The 24,062-nt window shown below is 37.5% G+C and overlaps 1 protein-coding gene and 1 non-coding gene across 39 annotated transcripts in view; one reads left to right on the top strand and one right to left on the bottom strand.

The window, feature by feature from the left end:
- The window catches only part of HERC1 (HECT and RLD domain containing E3 ubiquitin protein ligase family member 1), a 210,765-nt gene that overhangs the window by 181,362 nt on the left and 5,341 nt on the right, over positions 1–24,062 (bottom strand). For 5 of the 38 annotated variants that reach the window (XM_042252342.1, XM_060417799.1, XM_060417811.1 and 2 more), the window contains exon 2: positions 14,127–14,217. The exons of the other annotated variants lie outside the window; for them this stretch is intronic. The gene's annotated coding sequence lies outside the window, so the exon portion shown is untranslated. The remainder of the gene's footprint in view (positions 1–14,126; positions 14,218–24,062) is intronic. 38 annotated transcript variants of the gene reach the window in all.
- Positions 23,383–23,456, top strand: TRNAE-CUC (transfer RNA glutamic acid (anticodon CUC)). The gene has a single exon. It is a non-coding gene; the product is annotated as a tRNA-Glu (tRNA).

Genomic DNA, 24,062 nt, shown 5'->3' with positions numbered 1-24,062 from the left:
GTTATTATTCCTACTTAGAAAGTGAGTACACTTAGAAAATGAAAGGACTTGCTGAGTTTGCTGACAAACTGTTTTGCTACGTCAATAATGACAACTGGTCAAATAAACCAGGAAGCAGACATGCTCATTCAGCAAGTAAAGAACTATAGACAAAACTGAATCAAACTAATGGGTTTTTGCTTGTATTCAAGAACAACCAATTCACAATCCTGATGAACAAGCTAAATACTGGTAAAGGGGAAAAAAAAGCTGCTATTGCCTTGTTTTGTTTTGTTTTAATTTACAGTAATGATTTATACCACTAAAGGCCAATTGTTCTTTTTTCTATTCACGGTCCAATGCACAAATCCAAATTTAATTATATACACAAACTACTAAAGCCATCAATGAAAACTGTGGTTTTAAAAACTACCAAAAGACTGAAAAAGAAGCCAAACAGCACTACCTTTCTCTCTAAAACATAAATCAGTGAAGGAAGTTGATGGATTTGAGCACAGAAGTAGACTTAATCGTTCCTACAAATGAATTTCTCAAATTCTGTGGCTTTCTAACATTCTCTATGTGAACAGAGCAATAATAGCCACCACCATTCATTGAGTATTTTCTATTTGGCAGGCACTGTACTAAACCCTTTCCATCTATTATCTTATTTAATCTCAGAACTATATGAAATAGGTACTCTTATTATTCCCACTTGCAAGGAAAGGAAACTGGAGGTACAGTAAGGCTAAACAGTGACCCGATATCACACTGACAAATAAGTGATAGAGTAAGGATCCAAACCAGAGCAGTGTGACATCCACCCTCAACCACTAAATCATGCTGCTTATAACTATCATGACCATTTCACGTTCTGCATCACTTAATTTCTAAAAACTAAAAATCTCAGACTGTTTCAGTGAATCATTTGCCAATTCAGTTATTTATTTGTTGCTGTGATAAAGTCTGTTCCTCCTAGCCACTCTCTCAAGATCCTTAAATGATTTCATACCATATAAAAAAAATCAACTTAAATTGGCCCATAGACCTAAATGTAAGAGCTAAAAGTAAAAATCTCAAGGAAAAAAATCTTAGCAACCCTATATTAGGCAAAAATGTCTTAAATAGGACTAAAAAACTTGATACATTGAATTTCATCATAATTCAAAAACTTTTCTGTCCAAAAAGCACTGCTAAGAAAATGAAAAGGCCAGCCTCAAATTTAACCTATCTGCAAAACATATAGCCAACAAAAGACTAGTATCAAGAATATGTAAAAAGAACCCTTCCAACTTAGTAATAAGAAAACACAATTTTTTTAATGGACAAAATATGTGAACAGACATGTCACCAAAGAAATACAAATGGCCAAACAGGCATATAAGAGATGCTCAACATTAGTCATTAAAGAGATGCAAATTAAAACTACAATGAAATACTATTACAAACCCACAAAAATGGCTAACAGACAATACTAAGTATTTGTGAGGATGTAGAGCAACTAAAACTCTCATGAACTTCTACTGAGAATATAAAGTGGAAAACTGGTAGATAAAACTAAACATATACTCTATTTACTGTACATGCAGCAGTTCCACTCCATAGGTATTTGTCCAGAAAAAAGAAAACATATGACCACATAAAAATCTGTAAGTGAATGTTCATAGCAGCTTTATTCATAAGAGCTTAAAACTGGAAACTCAAATATCCATCAACTGATGAATGGATAAACAAATTAGTGTATCGATACAATGGCATGTCACTCAGTAATAAAAAGGAATGAACTACTGATGTAAGCAACAGTGCAAATGAATCACAAACGAATTACACTAAAGAAGCCAGACATAAAAGACTATATAACTATGCTTCCAGATATATATATACATATAGTCACTCAGTCGTGTCCAACTCTTTGCAACCCCATGGACTATACAGTCCATAGAATTCTCCAGGCCAGAATACTGGAGTGGGTAGCTTTTCCCTTCTCCAAAGGATCTTCCCAACCCAGGGATCAAACCCAGGTCTCAAGCACTGCAGGCAGATTCTTTACCAGCTGAGCCACAAGAGAAGCCCATATATATATATACATATATACATATACATATATATATATGTATATAAGTAATTCCAGAAGCAACACTATAATGATAGAAAGCAGATCACTGGTTGCCAGTGACTAGGGAATACAGAGAGTACATTAACTACTCACAAGGAGGTATGGTGGAAATTTCTGGGGATGATGAACATGGACTATATCATGATTCTGGTAGTAGTTTCATGACCATACATTGGTCAAAATTTGTCAAATTGTTCACTTAATGGTAAATTTTATTGTATGTTAATTATGCTTCATTGGTGTTGTTTAGTTGTTAAGTGGTGTCCAACTCTTTGACGACACCCACGGACTTTAGCCCACAAGGCTTCTCTGTCCATGGGATTTTTCAAGGCAAGAATACTGGATTGGGTTGCCATTTTCTTCTCCAGGGGATCTTCCCTACCCAGAGATTAAATCTGCACCTCCTGCATCAGCAGATTCTTTAACACTGAGCCACCTAGGAAGCCCTATTCATTAAAGCTGACCAAAAAAAAAAATATTTTAACCCAATAACTGGGAGATTTCTTGCCTCCTCTTATCTACTTAAAGCCCAAAGGTTCTGAGATGTCCTCTTTTTTTTTCCTCAATACTTTTGTTTCTTTTTACATCAACCATATATCTTCACTGCTAAAGGTGAACCCATCACTACACAGGTACCTCGCAAATCAACATCTCTGGACAGTATCTCTGCAGAGCACCAGTCCTGTTTCCAAAAGCCTCATAGACATCACCATGTCAATGCTGCCCACCCTCAATTCACCATTCCAAAATTAACTTCAATCTCTTCTAGCTTCTCTACCTCCTAATGCTCTTCTATCCTACGCTGTTACATCCTTACAAAACCACCTCCTCTGATAGCTCAACTCAAGTACCTTAAGTCAAAATCATAGAACAGTCTGACTCAGGCCTTTCCTTTATACCCCAGCCTCTTTTAACATTTCCACTGGCTCCACCCAGCTTCAGCTGTCATAACCTACCCTGGGAAACTGCAATGGGCTCCCAAAGAGTCTACCCACTTTAGTGCATTCTACCTACTTCTGTTAATGTTCTAAAAGCTCTGTTTTAACCAGTTATTTCATTACCTATCCATAAAGAAGTCAATGGCTCTCCATTTCCTATGCAACTGAAAATAAGACATTGTTGTGGGTTTAAGTCCATCCAGAGGGAGCCAAGTTTGCCTTTCAATTTCATCTTCCACAATTCCCCTAAGTACATCCTAATTCTAACAAACCAAACACTCTGACCTCGGTGCCTTTGTTCCCGCTATTTCCTGTAACTGATGGCCCTCACCTTTCTAATCTTCACCTGTCAAAATTCATATTTCTCCTTCAAAGGCCAATCTCAAAGGTCACCTTTTCTCCATGAAGCCCTTCATGTTTTAATCACTCTGCACTCACCAATATAGATTTGACCACTTCCTCCTCTAAACTCTAATAACACTTTCCATTACAAATCTTATAACATTTGTCGTACTCTGCCTGATTTATTGTTATTTCTGTACTTGTCTTCATCACCACTGCCCGTTCTACTCTACCACCAGGCAAGCTTTGCAAGGCTGGTTCTCTGTACTGATCCTTCTTTTGTCCCTTTAAGGTACTTGCATTCTATCTTTTTTTGCTACAATATCTCAGGAACTCTCTGCAGTAGATAAATTAATTCTGATCTAAGAAGTCTACAGAGAAATAAAAAATATATATTATATTGCCCATAGAGTCTATAAGGATAAATCAGATAACAGAGTGCCTTCTACCTTTTTTGTTACAAGTTGGAATTCTGCCTGAAGAGAGATTTTTCTTAAAATGATCCTCAAAATCCACTAAACCAAGTCTTCCTACAGGAATATTTTCAGTATAACATTCCTCTGCTTATAAATTAACAGTAATTTAAAATGGATCCTGGGCTATGCATTCTCTATTTGACCACAGTCTCCCAAACAAACAATTTCTACCTTTCTATACTGTTGTCTTTGTGCCCTTTAAGGCTTACCTTTTCATACTGTTCATGGAGTTCTCAAGGCAAAAATACTCAAGCGGTTTGCCATTTCCTTCTCCAGTGGACCACGCCTTGTCAGAACTCTCCACAATGACCAGTCCGTCTTGGGTGGCCCTATACGGCATGGCTCATGGTTTCATTGAGTTAGACAAGGCTGTGGTTCATATGATCAGTTTGAAGAAATAGAGGAAAACAATAGAATGGGAAAGACATAGAGATAACAAGGGAACATTTCATGCAAAGATGGGCACAATAAAGGACAGACATGGTACGGACTTAACAGAAGCAGAAGATATTAGGAACAGGTGGCAAGAATACACAGAAGAACCATAAAAAGATCTTCACGACCCAGATAATCACGATGGTGTGATCACTCATCGAGAGCCAGACATCTTGGAATGTGAAGTCAAGTGGGCCTTAGAAAGCATCACTACAAACAAAGCTAGTGGAGGTGATAGAATTCCAGTTGAGCTATTTCAAATCCTGAAAGATGATGCTGTGAAAGTGCTGCACTCAATATGCCAGCAAATTTGGAAAACTCAGCAGTGGCCACAGGATTGGAAAAGGTCAGTTTTCATTCCAATCCCAAAGAAAGGCAATGCCAAGGAATGTTCAAACTCCCACACAACTGCACTCATCTCACATTCTAGCAAAGTAATGTTCAAAATTCTCCAAGCAAGGCTTCAACAGTACATGAATTGTGAATCTTCAGATGCTGGCACCCTAGTGGCTCAGAGGTTAAAGCGTCTGCCTCCAACGCGGGAGACCTGGGTTCAATCCCTGGGTCGGGAAGATCCCCTGGAGAAGGAAATGGCAATCCACTCCAGTATTCTTGCCTGGAAATCCCATGGATGGAGAAGCCTAGTAGGTTACAATCTACAGGGTCGCGAAGAGTCGGACACGACTGAGCGACCTCACCTCACCTCACCAGATGTTCAAGTTGGATTTAGAAAAGGCAGAGGAACCAGAGATCAAATTGCCAATATCTGCTGGACCATCAAAAAAGCAAGAGAGTTCCAGAAAAACATCTACTTCTGCTTTATTGACTACGCCAAATCCTTTGACTATGTGGATCACAACAAATTGTGGAAAATTCTGAGAGCAATGGGAATACCAGACCAACTGACCTGCCTCCTAAGGAATCTGTATGCAGGTCAAGAAGCAACACTGACATGGAACCCGACATGGAACAACAGGCTGGTTCCAAATAGGGAAAGGAGTACATCAAGGCTATATATTGTCACCCTGCTTATTTAACTTATATGCAGAGTACATCATGCAAAATGCTAGGCTGGATGAAGCACAAGCTGGAATCAAGATTGCTGGGAGAAATATCAATAACCTCAGATATGCAGATGACACCACCCTATGGCAGAAAGCAAAGAACTAAAGAGCCTCTTGATGAAAGTGAAAGAAGAGAGTGAAAAAGCTGGCTTAAAACTCCACGTTCAGAAAACTAAGATCATGGCATCTGGTCCCATCATTCCATGGCAAATAGATGGGGAAACAATGGAAACAGACCTTATTTTCCTGGGCTCCAAAATCACTGCAGATAGTGACTACAGCCATGAAATCAAAAGACACTTTCTCTCTGGAAGAAAAGCTATGACCAACCTAGACAGCATACTAAAAAGCAGAAACATTACTTTGCTGACAAAGGTCCATCTAGTCAAAGCTATGGTTTTTCTAGTAGTCATGTATAGATGTGAGAGTTGGGACTATAAAGAAAGCTAAGCGCTGAAGAACTGATGCTTTTGAACTGTGGTGTTAGAAAAAGACTCTTAAGAATCCCCTGGACTGCAAGGAGATCCAACCAGTCAATCCTAAAGGAAATCAGTCCTGAATATTCATTGAAAGTGCTGATGCTGACGCTGAAGCTGCAATACTTTGGCTACCTGATGCAAAGAACTGACTCCCTGGAAAAGACCCTGATGCTGGTAATGACTGAAAGTAGGAGGAGAAGGGGACGACAGAGGATGAGGTGGTTGGATGACATCACCGACTTGATGGACGTAAGCTTGAGCAAGCTCTGGGAGTTGGTGATGAATAAGGAAGCCTGGCATGCTGCAGTCCATGGGGTCGCAAAGAGTCGGACATGACTGAGGAACTGAACTGAACTTAAGGCTTACTTTGAGGACTATACTGTCAAGCTCCCTAGTTTCCATTTGGGTCAGGCCAATGACAGGCACTAGAGAATGAAAAGAAAAAGAAACCGAGGTCCTTATTTCCCTGGCTTTCTCCCCACCTGGGAACCCTTCCCCAGTGGCCACAGGCCCTTGGCTTCCACTGCTCTCGCTCTCATCAGGCTTCAGTATTCCTCTTCCTGTCCCTGCTGGCTTAAAAGTACCAATGGCTTCTAGACACTGCAAGGCCTTGGGAACTTCACTATCCCTTGTTGCTTTCCTTAACTCTACCCAAATCTCTGTAACTAGTCCATTTGTTTGCTGCCAGGACCCTCAGTAATACAGCTCCCTAGGCTTAGAATTCCTCACTCTGCTTCCCAAGGCTCACAATGAACGGTTCACGCTAACTTATCAGACCTTAACTACCCATGTTCCTCAGCAGCCCTCTGTTTTGGTCAGGCAGGCATCCCTACCAATCCCTGCATGCATGCTGCATGCTAAGTTGCGTCAGTCTCTGTGTGTGACTCTGTGTGACCCTATGGAGAGCAGCCCACCAGGCTCCTCTGTCCACGGGATTCTCTAGACAAGAATACTGGAATGGTTTGCCATTTCCTCCTCCTACCAATCCCTACCATCACTCATCTGGGATGCACTCACTTCTACTCTGTACCCTTACTCATGTTGCTGCCTACCCCTCAAGAATGCCCACCCCTTCCTCTCTACGTAACAAGTCCTATACCTCCTTCAGTACAAATTCAGAACCTACATTCTCATCCACCAACCCCCAACCCCACCTCATTCCATTAAACCTGTTCTAATAACTTACTCACGACTATCTTTCTTATCTTGAAATTTCCATTTTTCTTACACAGAAGTACTCTAAAAACTGTGAAAGTAAATGTCAGGTATGGCACTATATGGTCTTTAATTGTTCACCACATATCTCCTAAAGGAAAGCAATCTGAACTACTTTAAGTTCCTTCTTTTACATTCCATCAAGAATATACACTAACATTAGAAATAGAGTCCTTTTTTTTCACAAGTGATATATAAAAATATGTTCTAGTACAAAAAGTTTGATAACTAGCTGTGAGCAAATTTACTACACTTTTAATTATTGTTTTCAATGTAACACGTTATAACAATGGATGCTATCAATCTTGGGGTTTTTAGAACATCAGTGCACTTCCTAATGAAAGAACCCTTGAGAACAAAATAATAAAATTATCAATCTGTCAAGTTCAACAATCTGTTATGCAAATAGATGCAATTATTCCAGAAATGCAAATAGTAACGTCAGCATATGCTGCTGCTGCTAAGTCACTTCAGTCGTGTCCGACTCTGTGTGACCCCATAGACAGCAGCCTATCAGGCTCCACTGTCCCTGGGATTCTCCAGGCAAGAACACTGGAGTTGGCTGCCATTTCCCTCTCCAGTGCATGCAAGTGAAGAGTGAAAGTGAAGTTGCTCAGGCATGTCTGACTCTTAGTGACCCCATGGACTACAGCCTAGCAGGCTCCTCCACCCATGGGATTTTTCAGGCAAGAGTACTGGGGTGGGTTGCCATCGAGCTCCTCATCATATGCTCTTTGTAGAGAAAAATCTCCTCCCTCTTCTTTAGAACCATCTATTTGCAAGTATTTAAAGCCTAAGTCATGGCAATCATAACATTTTTGGTAAATTTATCCTTACTAAACTTCCAATGATATATCCAACTTATATTTCAAGAACTCATTTTTATGAGGCTCCCTAAAATAAATAATGGAGAAATAGCAAACTCAGTGGTAAAGAATCTGCCCGCCAATGAAGCAGACTTGGGTTTGAGCTCTGGGTTGGGAAGATCCTTTGGAGAAGGAAATGGCAACCCCACTCCAGTATTCTTGCCTGGGAAATCCCATGGACAGACGAGCCTGGCAGGCTACAGTCCATGGGGTCACAGAGTCAGATACAACTTAGCTACTAAGCACACACACAGGAAGCAGGTACTATGGCTAGATCCTCACACAATCTCAGAATTGTTGTCGTGAAGTCACTCAGTCGTATCCGATTCTTTGCGATCCCATGGACTGTAGCCTACCAGGCTCTTCCCTCCATGGGATTCTCCAGGAAGAGTACTGGAGTGGGTTGCCATTTCCTTCTCCAGGGGATCTTCCCGACCCAGGGATCAAACCCGGGTCTCCTGCATTCCAGGCAGACGCTTTAACCTCTGAGCCACCAGGGATGCAAATATGATTCTGAGAAGAAAAAACAAAACTTAAGAGAGTATTAGAAGGAACTAATGGCATATCAAAAGAAACAGGGGATAGGCAAGGAGACATTACAATACCAAATACTAACTGGCTTCAAAGTAACAAAACTGCTGAGCCTGCACACACCTAGAGCTTGGGCTCCACAACAGAAGCCATCACAATGAGAAGCCTGTGCACCACAGTGAAGAGCAGACCCCACACGATGCAACTAGAGAAAGCCTGCACACAGCAAGGAAGACCCATGTTACAAAAAAAAAAAAAAGGTACAAATGCATCTTCACTAGGAAAATCTATTACACACAAAGCACAGTATGCCTACAGGACTCAGAACCCAGATGAGAAGGATGTGTAAGCAACTGGAATATAGTATGGTAACACTACATAACAAAAGTTACCCAGAAGGAGCTGTGGATAATACTGAGAAAGAAGAACAGAATGCTCAGGACACAAGAAATACCCCAAAAGTTAAGAGATGAGGGCCTAAAAGAAAACAGTTATAATGGATTGGGTTTGTGAGGAGATAAATTTTAAGGATATTTAGAAGGTATACTCAATAAGACTAGACTCAATCAACATCTGCATTATGCAATTTTAATTAAGAATAAGGTAATGCTTAAACTAAGAAATATCCTAGTCATCGCAGTCTTTTAGAGTAGCAGAAAAGAATAAAAGGTATAAAGAACAAAAAGAAGAAACAGTCTTAAGTCCACCAATAAGAAACTGGTTAAATAAATAATACACAGGACTTCCCTGGTGGTACCCTGGATAAGAATCCACCTGCCAATGCAAGGGACACGGATTCAATCCCTGGCTGGAGAAGAGTCCACATGCCAACTAAGCCCTTACACCACAACTGTGCCCATGCTCTAGAGCCCTCAAGCCACAACTACTGAGGCCATGTGCTGCAGCTGCTGAAGCCCGTGCAGCTACAGCCTGTGCTCCCCAGGAGAAGCCACCACAATGAGAAGCCCATGCACCGCAATGAGGAGCAGCCCTAACTCGCCACAACTGAAGCAAGCCCATGTGCAACACAGAGGATTTTCACATAATCCCAAAATACCACACTTCCTAGATTAATTATCAGTTACAAAGGGAGTAGGGGAATGCGCACTTCAGAGTAAAGTGATCTGGTAACAGCCTCCACTTTAATGATCAAATTTAGCATCACCTATAATGGAAAAAATGGCATTAGGTGCCTTGTGAGGTGACGCAAAAAGCATGTTATCACTTATATAACGATCACGAAATCCATACATAATCTTAAAGAAACAATCAGCAAATTCAGATTGTAGTATATTATGTAAGACAAATGGCCTAGATTAATTCTTCAATAAAGTTAATATCACTGAAAAAGAGGGGAGGGAGGCAGGGATTGTTCTAGACTAAAAGAGACTAAAGTGACAAAGAAACCAAAAGTAATATGTGAATATGACTGAACTGTGAATCAGAAAAAAAAAAGGTATAAAAGATAAGTGGAAGACAAAAATTTAAATACAGACACTGCATATTAGATAATGAATTCATGTTATTTTCCTTAGGTATGATAAGGGTACTGTGGTTACACTGGGAAATGTCCTTATTTTTAGGAGATGCACACCTGAAAAAAAAAAATTTTTTTTTTTAGGTTGAGGGGGTGAGGGAATATCTTAGTGACTACAACTTCTCTCACATAAAGCAAATTGTGTGGGGGGTGTGGGTGGGGGGTATGTTTAGAGAAAAGAAAAAAAGCACCCACAACAAAGTGTTACAATCTATGCAACTAAATGAAAAGCACATAGGAGTTTGTTGTACTATTCTTCAACTTTTCTATAGATTTAAAATTTTTTCAAAATAAGAGTTTGTGGAGGTGGGCAGAAATAGCTAAATCAAGCATAGCTGAGCTTCAGTAATAAAAATGAAGGCAGAAAAAAATTATCTTTTTTTTTTTAAAAGAAAAAGACAATCTTTTACAATAAGAATATACAGAGGAGTTAAATGATACATATGGTTTTTCTATATTAACCATGTCCTTCCTGGTGGAGCATAAGTAACAAACCCATTTACTCCTAGAGTATCTGTATTAATCAAATACCACTTTAAATTTTCCTGAAACACAGTTATTTGAATTATAATGATATCATCTTTGTAAACTCAGAATAATGAATCTTACTCAAAATGGACTAGGGCGGTCTCATAAACATAGACCCTAAGTTGCCTACCCTTCTTAGAAGGAAGATAAAAACCAGACAGCAAGATGACAGGTTTACTTAAGCTTGTGCTCTGTACAAAGTACACAGAAGGAAGCTAACAGGCAAGGAAGAACCGGTTCAACAAAAATGAGAAGGCAGATCTTTCCATCTCTTAAATCTTTAACCCACATCTTCATTGTTTTGAAACAGTTATTAATTTCTTATATTAGAAAACATCAAAGCTAATCTATTGTAACATGACTGGTGGTAAATTACAATAGAAAAAATCTAAATGGCAAAGTTAATTTGGAAATGAGCTTAACTATCTATGACTATGTTCCTTGAGAATTCACCTTTAAATAAAACAATGAAGTCACACTATGAAGACCTGACAAAGGAGAAATGGAAAGCTTTTCTTCCTTCCTTCATCTTGAATCCCACCTCCCTCCTGAAAATCTCTTACTAACAGAAAATAGCAAAATTTGAAAATAATTCCATCTCCATGAAAGTAATCAAGCTGTATATTTAGTTTACGTACACTTCTATGAAGATATATGATACTCTGATTGAAAGGTTTTAAACTTTTTAAAAAATAAAACATGTAGATGCAAGACTAACAAAACATATACAGGATCTATAGGCTAAAACTTGCAAGTCACAGATGAAAGAAATCAAAGGAGTTCTAAATAAATGAAGAGATACGCCATGTTCCTAGAGTGGAGGACTAAATATAAAAATGCCAGTTCTCCCTCCAAATGATCTAAAGATTTAGTACAATATCCATCAAAATCACAGCAAGATTTTTTGGCATCTATAGATGAACTTACTTTAAAATTTATATGGAAATGCAAAAGAACTAGCATGCCTAAAATCATAAGCTTTACTATCAATTTAAAACTAACAAGGAAATATTAAGAGATGTAAATACAATATAATCTAATCCTCAAAAAGAAAACATTTTGAAAATAAGATCATACCAAAAATCTGCTTGGGCAAAGAGATTAACAAAGCAAACTACTAGATGTAGTCATGAAAACAGAAAGTGAGAGTTGCTAAAGAACCAATTTCAAGTATAAAAAACCCTTCTACAACCCAACACAGTAGGCTCCTTTCCCCTCCCACCACTGCAACAGTATATTGATAATTAGAGATGGTTACATAACCCCCACACAACACACAAACTCACTAAAAAATCCCATATTTAGACTGTTTCAAAAAAACTTATACTTTGTTCTTTTTAATGTTTTCTTAAGAGTCTGTTACTTGTCTTTTAATCTAGTATAGTGTGAAAAGAGTTTTTTCCACATCAAACTACAAAACAATCAATGATCCCAAATTCTACAGAAAAAAAACACTAAAATAAAGCTTTATAGTACGTGCAGTAACCCCTCTTGACCTGCAAGAAATGTGTTCCAAGACTCCTAGTGGATACCTGAAACTATAGCCAGTACCAAATCCAAATATATTATGATTTCCCTATACATACACTGGGCTTCCTTGATAGCTCAGTTGGCAAAGAATCCACCTGCAATGCAGGAGACCCCAGTTCGATTCCTGGGCCAGGAAGATCTGCTGGAGAAGGGATAGGCTACCCACTCCAGTATTCTTGGGCTTCCCTTGTGCCTCAGTTGGTAAAGAATCTGCCCGCAATGTGGGAGATCTGGGTTTGATCCCTGAGTTGGAAAGATCCCCTGGAGAAGGGAAAGGCCACCCACTCCAGTATTCTGGCCTGGAGAATTAATTCCATGGACTGTACAGACCATGGACTTATACATTATACACTTTTACATTATATATACTTATACATTATATACATTATATATATGTATACATATATAATACATATATACATTATAAAGTTTAATGTATAAATTAGGATAGTAAGAGATTAACAATAATAAAATAGAATATAACAATATACTGTAAAACATTATATATAACAATATACCATAATAAAAGTTATGTGAATTATGGTCCTTCTCTCAAAACATCTTATGGTACAAATATAATGCCCTTCCCATCTTAACTAAGCACTTATCATGCAGTGTGGCCATAACTTAAGCAATTTGAGGTGCATCAGCAAAACTATTACAAATTTTCTATTTCCTTCCTCACAATTTCACAGGTAGAAGACTCATTCTTATCACAGAGTTTAGCAACCTCAGCATACGATTTTCTTTATGAAGTTGAGAACTTTCACTTTTCCCTTAAAGGAAGCACCTGACTGTTTCTTTGGCATATCCGAATTACCAGCATCACTACTTTTGTTGTATTTTAAGTAAAATAAGGGTTCCTTGAATTCAAGCACTGTACAAAGGGGTTCAGAACCACCAAAGATTTAATCAAGTTACTCAGAATGGCAAGCAATTTAAAAATTACGATTTCTGGAATTTTCCATTTAATATTTTCAGACCATGGTTGACAATGGTTAACTGAAACTATAGAAAGTGAAACCATGAATAAGGGGTGACTACCATACTCAGTGCCTCCTTAAATTACTCTAACCCCAAACAGGTTTTTTTATCTATTCACCCTGTTACTAACAGGTCAGCTATTAAACTATGTGTACTAGGGAAGGGACCGCACATCTCAGTTGCCCCAGGAGGCTATCATTTTATGCCTATTGTCCCTGCATGTACCTTTTTTACTAAGACCAATTGCCTATGAATATTCTCTTTTAAGAACACAACATGTTAGGTTATAAAGCAATATATATATATATATATATATATATATATAATTTTGAAACAATTCTCTGAGTATATAAAATCTAGGAAAAAATCTCAAGAACTATACATTAGAATTTAACAGTAGTTACTCTGTGTGGTGAGGTAGTTTTTACTTTTTTCTTTATTTTCCTCTATACCATCTAAAAATTACTGTTTCCAATTAACACATACTCTCTTTTACACTTAGGAGGGAGTTCCATTTGTCAAAATGCAGGTTTTCTTTCTGACCCAAGTCATCTCATTCCAAAAGCGTGCACTACTCTTACATGTTATTCATTATGAACTGAGGCAACGTGATTTAGTATACGAAATTTTAGCCTTTAGGATGTACCATATCTAAACTCAATAACCAGATTTGGACTCCCCTGGTGGTCTAGCAGTTAAGATTTTGTACTTCCAATGCAAGGGGCACAGGTTTGATCCCTGATCAAGGAAGTTCTGCATGCCATGTGGTATATGCCCCTGCCAAGGAAAAAAAAAATTCAAAACCCAGTTTTGTTGTAGAAAATATAGGACCTACCTGCCTTTCAGGATTATTTAGAGTATCAAACAAGAGTCTACGTGAATGTAGAATGAAGTACAAATGCAAAATGAAGTACACTTATGTGAGCTATGATTACTACTACAAGCACATGAACAAACTGTGGAACCTCAGATCTCATATGTAAAATGAAGGGGTCTTATAAAGTAAGCTCCAATTCCCTTCTACTTCTGAAATTCTGGTATAACAGTGTCCTCTTAACTCAGCATTCTACTTACATTCATCTAATCTATATCTTTGAGAGGTGTACCTTTATGGATAACAGTTTCCAGGTTTCCATGTTTTCTATCTTCACTGGGACACAGTCAGCTCTCCACATTCTTCTCTCAGACACTGACTGCCTGAAAGTCAAAGAAAATATGTATGGTCCTTCGAAGCAGAGTTTATATCCTCTCTTAATCTAACTTGTATTTCATGATCTCCATCTGCCACATCTTGCAGTGTAGAGCAGTGGCTATGCACAAGGACTCTGGAGCCAGGTGCCTAGGTTTAGATTCTGGTTCTGCTGTATCAACAACTCGGCAGTGTAACCTTGAACTATTTGCTTAATCTCTCTGTGCCTCAATTTCCTTATCTGTAAAACTGGGATAACAACAGTGCACCTACTGGGTAAGTTTGTTGTAAAGATTAACAAATAACAAATTATATATAAAGGACTGAAAACAGTGCCTAGCATGTAATGTTATATATGACTGAAGTCCCTTCCTAACACGGCTTCTCTAAAAGTATAATGCTTACAGGCTAAGATAAAACAAACAACATTTGCCTCTTTCTTTTATTCTCATTGGAAAAAATGTCTTATTTTTTTAATATTTATTTATTTATTTATAATTGGAGGATAATTGCTTTATAGTATCATTTCTGCCATATATCAACATGAATCACCCACAAATATACGTATATACCTTCCATCTTATTATTTGTCTATCAAAATTTCCCCACATCACTGTAGTGAAGTAACACATACTCATCATCATTAGACATTTTTCTTTATTGTCTGTTCAAACCCAATTCGTATTTCCCAAAATCTGTTTCCTCTGGAAAACTTGTTCCACTAGTTCTTCAGGATGCTATGGGGGAACAGGGGAAGGCCTCAGTTATCAAATAAATTTGGAAAATGTTGAGTTAATATTAAACAGGTTCCTTACTGTAGGTCTTTTACATGTTAACATGTACTATATCACGTATCAAGAGAGGAAAAAGTACAAACAGTACCTCAGTTTACTTGACCTCAAAACTTTTTGTCAAGGATCTACACTGGGAAGTGCTGCTGCTCTAGTTCTTTGATAACTTTTAATACAAAATATGCTATGTTACATTAACTCAAAATTTCTTAAATCTGATTCACACCAAAGCCTATTCTCAAATTCATGCCAAGAAATCAGACTCAAAAAAACTAATAACTGCTGCCTTGAACAAATTACTTTTGAAATTTCTGAAAATGAACACTGACTGCAAAAGAACAAACCCCAATGACCAGCTACACATGCTACGAGACAAGCTGTTATCTCATGATGGGATGCTCAGCTATTTACTGGCCAAATGTAAAACTCCAGTTATTTAAGATTCCCAAGTTTTTTCTGGATTTTCAATAATAAAGATCTGCACTCTTTCCTTTTTAAAAGAATCCAGCAGAGAACCTTGTCAAATCATCCCAGAACCTGATCAAATATAAATACAAGACCCAAAATGTACAATTTACACTATTGAAGGACTATTCTAAAAAACACCATCTTAAAAAAAAACAAAACATCTAATACATCAACAACAGAATTTCACTATTTTGCAGTCCCTAATGCATGATCATCAATAACTGCCAATATCACAAAAAGAGAACAAGACCTGATGGAACACAGATTTCTCCTATGAAGTACACCTACCAAGAGAAAAAAAAAAAACACCTCACAAATCTATCAATTTACTACAAGAAATTCAGGGGACAGAATGTGTTAAATGATATTTACAGTACAGAGATGCAATCAGCAAAATGAGGCTATGGGAAACTTCTCAGAAACCTGGTTTCTTAAATTAACAAAAAAAAAGGAAGGCGAGCCTAAAGATTAAAAGTGATTTAATATACAAGATAATTGTAAACTTATTTGGAATCCACTTCAAGCAAACTGTGTATGTATATAAAACAATCAGAAAAATATAAAACCTGACTACATGTTTGATGACATTAACACCTTTTTATAAATTTTTTAAGATAATGGTATTATGCTTACTTAATAAAAAGAGAAACTGACTATCTTTTGAAAGTCATATTGAAATACCTAAAATTTACAAATTAAATATGTCCAGGATATGGTTAAAAAAAGTCCAGAACTGGGAGTGTGTAGTGGTAGACAGAAATATAAAGAAAATAAGATTGTGTATAATAGTTCATGAAGGTTCAATGATAGGTACATGGGAGCGCTTTATACTTTTCTTTCTACTTTTAGTATATGTTTAAAAGATTTTGTAATAAAAATATTTTTTAAAATAAATACTATCTTGGAATTGAATTATCTACCTAGGACTGCAAATAGCCTCTATGTATTCCCATAAAAGATTAATGCACAGTCATGCATAAGTGAATTTAAGTTTACCATGAACAAATCACGTTTATAAAGTACGAAATCATTTGCAAGAATTTCACAAATACTCAATATGTTAAACTCTATGTAATTAATTCTTATTAACAAGCCTGTTAATAATATCCAGCCACTTTATGGCTTTCCATGAAAATAATTATCTAGTTATACTTTTTTAAAATTTTTATTTAAGTTGTAGACAGTATTGCAGAGTCATTGCTACTATTCTGTGGGCTTCTGGTACTTCTGGAATTTATGATCAGAAGACATATTGTATAAATGCTTCAGCTCACCAAGCTCCAAACAGGACTAGTTTTATCTTGTGTACAAGAACTCTTTCCTGCCTTCCTATAGTGAAATAAAGAGCCAAGCCAACAGATGGCAGACCAAGAGGGAGGGGGTGGTAACAAGGAGGCAATTACAAGATAGCACCACGGAAAAGGAGAATAACACTGAGAACTGAAAGATGCAACTTAAAAATACAGAACATTCAGCAATCATATAGATTTCTGAAAAACAATGTCACATTTTTTCAATCATCATTAAAGTGAAGTGATTCTGTAAATTTGCACCTGACTTTATTCCCTTACACAGCATATCTTTAAGATTTTTGAAAAATTCCTCTTAATATCTGACCAATTTAATCAGTGCAATTCAGAATAGTTTCAAAATGAACAGGAGGAACAGGTGACATACTAAATTTTTATCAGCATTTCCCTACTGTCACACATTACATGAGTCTTTTCAGAAGCTCTCAAAACATCCTTCTAGATTTCAAAGAACCAAAGTGCCCTACTCCTATGCTAATCTACAATATAAATAAAACAGCATCAATATTATTATAGCCTAACTGGAAAAGGTCTTAACGAAAAATATCAGTTTAAAAAAGATTACAACTGTGTTGCTACAAGAATTATATTTTTAATCTAAGCTGTATTTCTTCAAAATGTCTAGGCTTTAAGTATAACAAACACTAAGAACATACCAATTACAATAGGCCATCTTTGCCCAGATTCATCATGCCAAGTATATTCTGCCTCCAGATGAAGAACTTCTCAATCACTGATGTAAGAGATCAAGTCCATAACACCATACAACGCAGAAATCCACCACTTACACTCTGGCAGTTTTGCAAAGCAACAGCGATGTCCTTTACGAATAGAATCTCTATAAAAGAGGGTCTAGCAACTAGAGGTTATTCAAGGGCTTATTCCTTAGGCAAGCACCTTTCTCCTCTATGGAAACTTATCAAATGGCAAAATATCTATCCTGCCTATTCCACAGAGGTGTTACAAAGATAAAATGAGATGTTTCCCAAACTACTTGGGACAGTGAAAAGCTATACACAAATGTAAGGCATTATTATTTTACTACTTGTTTGCACTCCAGACAGTTTTCAGACTAAACTCGCTACTTAATATCATTGTTTCAAGGCCTACCAAGAAAAACTTATTTCAGGGTACAAAAATTTACTAACATTCACCTTTTTAAAATAGCGAAGTTCAATCCTTATTCCAACTGTTGTTCTCTTCTAACATCTATTACTTTCTTTGGCAGAAGAAAACTACTGATAGAAACACTTTAAGAAATCAAAGCAGGGCATCCTTAGTGGCTCAGTGGTAAAGAATTTGCCTGCCAACACAGAAGACACTGGTTCAATCCCTGATCCAGAAAGATCCCACATGCCAAGGAGCAACCAAGCCCGTGCACCGCAACTACTGAGCCAGTGCTCTAGAGCCTGGGAGCAGCAACTACTGAAGCCACGGCGCCCTAGAGCCAAGCTCCACAAGAAAAACACCACTATGAAAAGAGAGCTTCCCTCGTAGCTCAGTTGGCCTGCAATGCAGGAAAACAGAGTTCGGTATCTGGGTTGGAAACAGCAACTCACCCCAGTATTCTTGCCTGGAGAAGCCCATGGACAGAGGAGCCTGGTAAGCTGCAGTCGATGGGGCCGCAAGATTCAGCCATGACTGAGCAATTAAGCACACACATGAGAAGAGAAGCCCAAGCACCACAACTAGAGAGTGGCCCCAGCTCACCACAACTAGAAAAAAGCCCTCTCAGCAACAGACCCAGCAAGCCAAAATAAACAACTAAAATTATTTTTTAAAAGGTCAAATCAACACATGACCCTTAAAAGTCTGCCTCTACGTCAAAATGAGTTTCTGAACACCTGTGTACGACAGACCTGCTCAAATGGCATTATCTGGACGGGATTTTACATCAGACAAAATCATCACTGGATGGCTGTTCCCATGCCCTCCCCGACTCAGTTTCTGCCGACATTCGCCTTGTTTCTGAATTCAAATCCAGGCACCACCATTTACCAGCTACAAGATCTTGGGCAAGCACCTTTCTGTGTGTGCTTCAATCTCCTATCTACCAAATAAACAAGTTAAATTGGTGTAAATAATAAACAATTCAACCAGATTTAATATGATTTATACAACAGAGCAAAGTTCTTACAATAGTGCCTGGTGTACAATAAATAATAAGTGTTATCCAATATTAATTCTTTACATGCGCATCTGTCCATTATACCATACCACCTTCACTAAATTATATAAATCTCCCCATCATTCTTCATCATTCCTTCTTTTCAAAAGAATATGCAATTTTGAGAAGTCAGAAACTATGACTATACTACTGACAAAATTTAAATATACATCACTGAATGCTCAGATGTATAAGAAAGTTCAGTGATACCTTATATAAAAGATACTGGGCCCCCACATGCTTTTAAATTATATTAACACATAAATAATATAATATTCCTAGGTTATCCTAGATTTCTAACACTATCAGTTAGCAAGTTGCTTATTTGAATTATATCACACAAAACTTTCCATGAACACTTTTACTGTATAGTGACTAACAGGAAAGGTCTTTAAAAATGGCAAAATGTGGCCTCCCTGGTGGCTCAGTAGTAAAGAATCCACTTGCCAAAGCAGGAGACATGGGTTCTACCTCTGATCCGGGAAGACCCCACATGTCCGGCTTGAGCAACTAAGCCTGTGCACCACAGCTATTAAGCCTGTGCTCTAGAACCCGGGAACCACATCTACTGAGCCCATGTGCAGCAACTACTGAAGACTGAGCACCCCAGAGCCCATGCTCTGCAACAAGAAGCCACACAATGAGACGCTCATGTACTGCAACTAGAGAGTAGCCCCAGCTCACCGCATCTTGAGAAAAGCCAAAAATAAATACAGAAAATTTTTAAATGACAATATTTAAAAGGGTGTCTATAAATGCTACTCTATTAAGTTTAAAAAGAAAAAGCTCAGATAACACATTCCCTCCAAAATAAAGATCAACAGAAACTTTAAATCAAGAATTTAGAGTGAGGAAAAATTGTTTGCCAGAGTAAGAAGAAATATTATTATAACATTAACATCACTAACATTATAATTAGAGGACAACCAAAGAATGTTAAACACTGCAACAAACAGAAGAGCTACACTCCAAGCTTATTCTTTAAATGTTACTTAGCACATCCTTTGCATAAATATATAATCTTGATAGCAAGTTCTAAATCTTAACATTTCACATGTAAGTATTCAATGCAAAAAAAAATCACAGCATCATTTAACTGATTTAATAGTTCTCCTTTGGTTTAAAATCTTTAAAAGGTAGAATCACTTAATCTAATTTAGAGATAATTTTACTACACATACAATTTCCTAGAGTTGCATCTCTGGCTTACTGTGTGTCAGGGACTTTTCTAGGCACTGGAATGAACAGGATATAAAGTTCCTGCTCTCAGAGTTTACATTCTAGCGAGGAAGACAAGTAATAAACAAGTAGACAAATCATTACATTTCAGAAAGCATACCATAAAAAATAAAATAAAATAAAGCAAGAGAGACAAGGAGAAATTAGGGGCAAGGTGATCACTAGTTTGTATAGTGTGATCATTGGAGATCTCTCTAAAGAAGTAGACTCTCTGAACCCCTTTTTAAGCAGACATGAATGATGTGTGGGAGCAAGCAGTGCAGAGACCTGAAGGAAGAGCGATGCATGAACAAGCATTAAGCCCTGGGAATGCACCCAGCATGATCAAAGAATATAGGGAAGCTCAGTGCAGCAGAAATGGAAGGAACAGAGAGGCAGACAAGGGCTCCATCAAGGAGGACTTTATAGGCCACGGCTAGGAATCTAGATGTTATTTTAACTACAAAAGGAGGTCATTACAATGTATTAAACAGAGGAGTGGCCCATCTGATTAACAGTTAAAAAGACCATTCTAGCTATGAAACACAGAAGAGACTGTAGGAGATCAAGTGAGAAAACAGTTAAGACTATTGTAATTATCTACCCAGGAGATGATGGTGGTTTAGACCAGAGTAATAAGGTAGAGATGGTAACATCTGATCAGATTAGAAATATATTCAAAAGATAGAACTAGAAAGATTTGTTGATGATCTGATTATAGGGTATAAACAAAAGAGGCACAGTTGACACCAAGTTTTTTGGTCTGAGTGACAAGTTAATTGATCCTGCCAATTTACTAAGGGTACATTCAAAGAAAATGGTGAGGATAGGGATCACTTCTATGTTTGAGAAGCCTTTTAGACAGCCAAATGAGATGTGGAATAAATTGATGAACTATGACCCTGCACCTCAAGGAAGGGGTCTGGGCTGAAGATGTAAATGTGGAAGTCAATTAACACTTAGTTTTTAAAGTCACAGAAATGGATAAATATAGATGGAAAAACTCTTTTATTTAATCTTTACACAAGCCCTGTTGTTCAGTCACTATGTCGTGTTCAACTCTTTGTGACCCAAAGAACTGCAGAACGCCAGGCTTCTTCTGTCCTCCATTATCTCCCAGAGTTTGCTCAAATTCATGTCCACTGAGTCAGTGATGCTATCTAACCATCTAATCCTCTGCCATCCCTTTCTCCTTTTACCTTCAATCTTTCCTAGTAACAGGATCTTTTCCAATGAGTCGGCTCTTCTCACCCGGTAGCCAAAATATTGAGCTTCACATGAGCCCTATGAGGTAGCAACTATTGAACATTTTATAGATCAGGAAGCAGCCTAAGAGATTAAAACTTATCCAACAATACTCTGCTAATAAGTGGTAATAAGTCAGAAAAAAAAACCCACCTAATTAACTATTATATAATGACCATGACCTTCCTCAACTAGGTTCATAAAAACTAGGTTTTGAACCATAAAACTTGAAATGAATACTGAAGTAAACCTTTTCTCAGTTCTCCCACGGACAGTACATAACTAGTGACATTCTGGATGCACTGGAGAGAAGTTAATTCTTCACATACAATTAATGCTCAAATGTCCTAGAACATTAGAGATTAGTTCTCTCATGGAACCACAGTCGAGGAAAAACTATAGCATACTATTATTCTATTATTATTATTCTATTGTGCTTCCTTGGTGCCTCAGATGGTAAAGAATCTGCCTGCAATGAAGGAGACCAGAGCTCAATCCCTGGGTTGGGAAGATCCCTGGAGAAGGAAATGGCAACCCACTCCAGTATTCTTGGCTAGAGAATTCTATGGAGAGAGGAGCCTGACAGGCTACAGTCCATGGCAATGCAAAGAGTTGGGCATGACTGAGCGACTACCACACACACTACTAGTAGTAGCAATAGTAGAAATCACTTAAAATGAGAGAAAAAAATTGGTGAACAACATAAGTTACCATTCGGTGGTAAACTTTTCATGGCTTCTCTATGTAATCAGTAAAATAAAGTGTTATTTGAGGTTTTTATAGCACCAAAGGTGTTTTAAGACTACATCAGACCTCTACTAATTCTATCAGAACTCAGTATCTATCTTCCTGAGAACATGAGTTCATCAAAAACCACTAGAATGTAAGCTCCTCTAGTAAAAGAATCTTTTTTCATTAATCTGTTCCAAGCACCTGGAACAATGTCCTTTTGGGGAAAGAACCTAAATCCCCAGCCTCACTAGGCAAAACAAGTTTCCTTGTAAGATGGGGATGTTTTTCATGTTGTCTTGGTTACTGGCACCACTAAAATCTGACAGGATTATCCTAACCCAGAACTTCAGACTCTAGATTTCACCTTCCTTAAGACTGGCCTTCTTTCATATTGAAATAAAACAGGTTCCAGATAAAGCCATTACTGGTCAAATAACCAGCAAACCATAGTGTCAATAGGTCCGTATGTACTGTTCAAAATAATTAGCAGACAGTGTGAACCAATAATTAGTATCTCATACATACTCTAGAGGTAACAAAATTCTCCTCACAATTTCAGTTATCCTTTGTTAAACCCCACAAGTATTTCAGAGCAAGGTATTACGAATCAATGCAGCAACTCCATTAAATACAAAAGTCTCAAATGAGCAATCCTAGCTAGACCAGGAAACTGCATTCTAGTCAATTTCCCCTGCACAAAATAACCTGCATGTATCAGTAGAATATTAGTGGACAATATATTTCATTTTCAAGCTATAAGAATCTGCCAATGGGAGGCAATAAGTGCCCTTTCACAACAGATTCAGGTCACTGAGATAACTGCAGGGCACTTTTGAAAATCAGTTGTCTCTGACAAAAAAAAAAAATAGAAATCACAATGACATATTCTATTGGTTTAAGGCTGTGGTGAAAACAGGTGCTCTCATACATTACTGATAGGAATACAAATTAGTACAATCCTTCTGGAGAAAAATCTAGTAATATCTAGCAAAATTACATATGTACAGAACTTCTGACACAGCAATCCCATTTATAAAAATCTACCCTGAAGATATTAATGTATCTTTTATACTACAAAAATACATATACACAGGTCATGTACTATAAAATTGTTTACAAATGCAAAATATAAGCAGCAACCTAAATACTCAAAGAAGAATGACTGAATAACTGAGGACACGTCTACACAGGAGAGTACTATACAGCTACTAAAATAAAAAAAGAATGGAGAATATCTGAGAATCCCCTGGTGGTCCAGTGGTTAGGACTCAGCACTCTCACTGCTGGGGCCCCAAGTTCAATCCCTGCTCAGGGAATTAAAATCCCACAAGCCACATAGTGCAGTCAGAAAATAAATTTTTAAATTTTTAATTGAAAAAATAAGTGCAGAATATCAAAAAACTGGTCGCTTCAAAAGGATAAACTGTTGATTTCCAGGACACACTCTTACACTGAAAAAAGGTGCACAGAATATCTATACCATGCCATTCTTCATATAAGAAAGAAAGGAACTGGAAAACAGTTCGGCAGTTCCTCAAAAAGTTATCTTATGGACCAGTAATTCCACTCCCAAATATAAACCCAAAGGAACTGAAAACATATGTCCACATAAAAACTTGTATCTGAATGTCCATAATAGCTAAAAAAAATGAAAATCAAACGTCCAATAAGTGTGCAAGGATGAACAAAGTGCGATATAGTCATATAATGGAATATTATTCAGTCATAGGAAGGAATGAAGTACTGACACATCCTACAACATAGATGAACCTAAAAAGATCACATTAAGTGAAAGAAGCTCTGCACAAAAGTCCACTTATTATATAATTCCACATTTACATGAAATGTACAGAATAGACAAATTCATACAAACAGAAAGTAGATGAATGGTTACTAGCGGCTGGGGAAAAGGCAACAGGAAG

This window comes from Ovis aries, chromosome 7, assembly GCF_016772045.2.
Source record: "Ovis aries strain OAR_USU_Benz2616 breed Rambouillet chromosome 7, ARS-UI_Ramb_v3.0, whole genome shotgun sequence".
Taxonomy (NCBI): domain Eukaryota; kingdom Metazoa; phylum Chordata; class Mammalia; order Artiodactyla; family Bovidae; genus Ovis; species Ovis aries.
The sequence above is the reverse complement of the archived record's forward strand: the minus strand, read 5'-3'. Positions and strand labels throughout refer to the sequence as shown.